The following is a 392-nucleotide window of genomic DNA, read 5'->3' on the forward strand; positions in this document are numbered from 1 at the left end:
ATACTGCCAATGAATCGAGCGCCACCTCGACCTGCAGCGGAAACACATCAGAAACACAAATCAAGTACACTCGTATGTGTCACGTGTGTGAGCGAGGCTGCAGATATTGAGGGGCTACATGCTGATCACCTGATATCTGTGCGGGTCGTGCGTGGTGTGGTCTGGGCTGCTGCCCGTCGTCTATGTCACTGTCAGAGCCTTCATCCTCTGGTATGTCCACATCTGAGTCTTCATCTCTGGCTACAGAGGAGGAGAAATCATGAGATCCTTGACAAACGTGTTCAAATGTGTGTGTTTGAGAGTGTGTGACCAACCTCCACTCCTCATGAGCCTCTTCTCCTCCTCTTTTAATTTGTTTTGTCTCATTTTCATTGCCATCTCTGCTTCCTGGA

General features: G+C 49.2%; 1 long non-coding RNA gene across 1 annotated transcript; it reads right to left on the minus strand.

Moving 5' to 3' along the window:
* Nucleotides 1–392, minus strand: LOC107734728 (uncharacterized). The gene is made up of 3 exons (XR_001639143.1): nt 315–392; nt 130–240; nt 1–31 (listed from the first exon to the last, which is right to left on the minus strand). It is a non-coding gene; the product is annotated as an uncharacterized LOC107734728 (long non-coding RNA).

This window comes from Sinocyclocheilus rhinocerous, unplaced genomic scaffold, assembly GCF_001515625.1.
Source record: "Sinocyclocheilus rhinocerous isolate Xijiao unplaced genomic scaffold, SAMN03320098_v1.1 C35155956, whole genome shotgun sequence".
NCBI lineage: Eukaryota > Metazoa > Chordata > Actinopteri > Cypriniformes > Cyprinidae > Sinocyclocheilus > Sinocyclocheilus rhinocerous.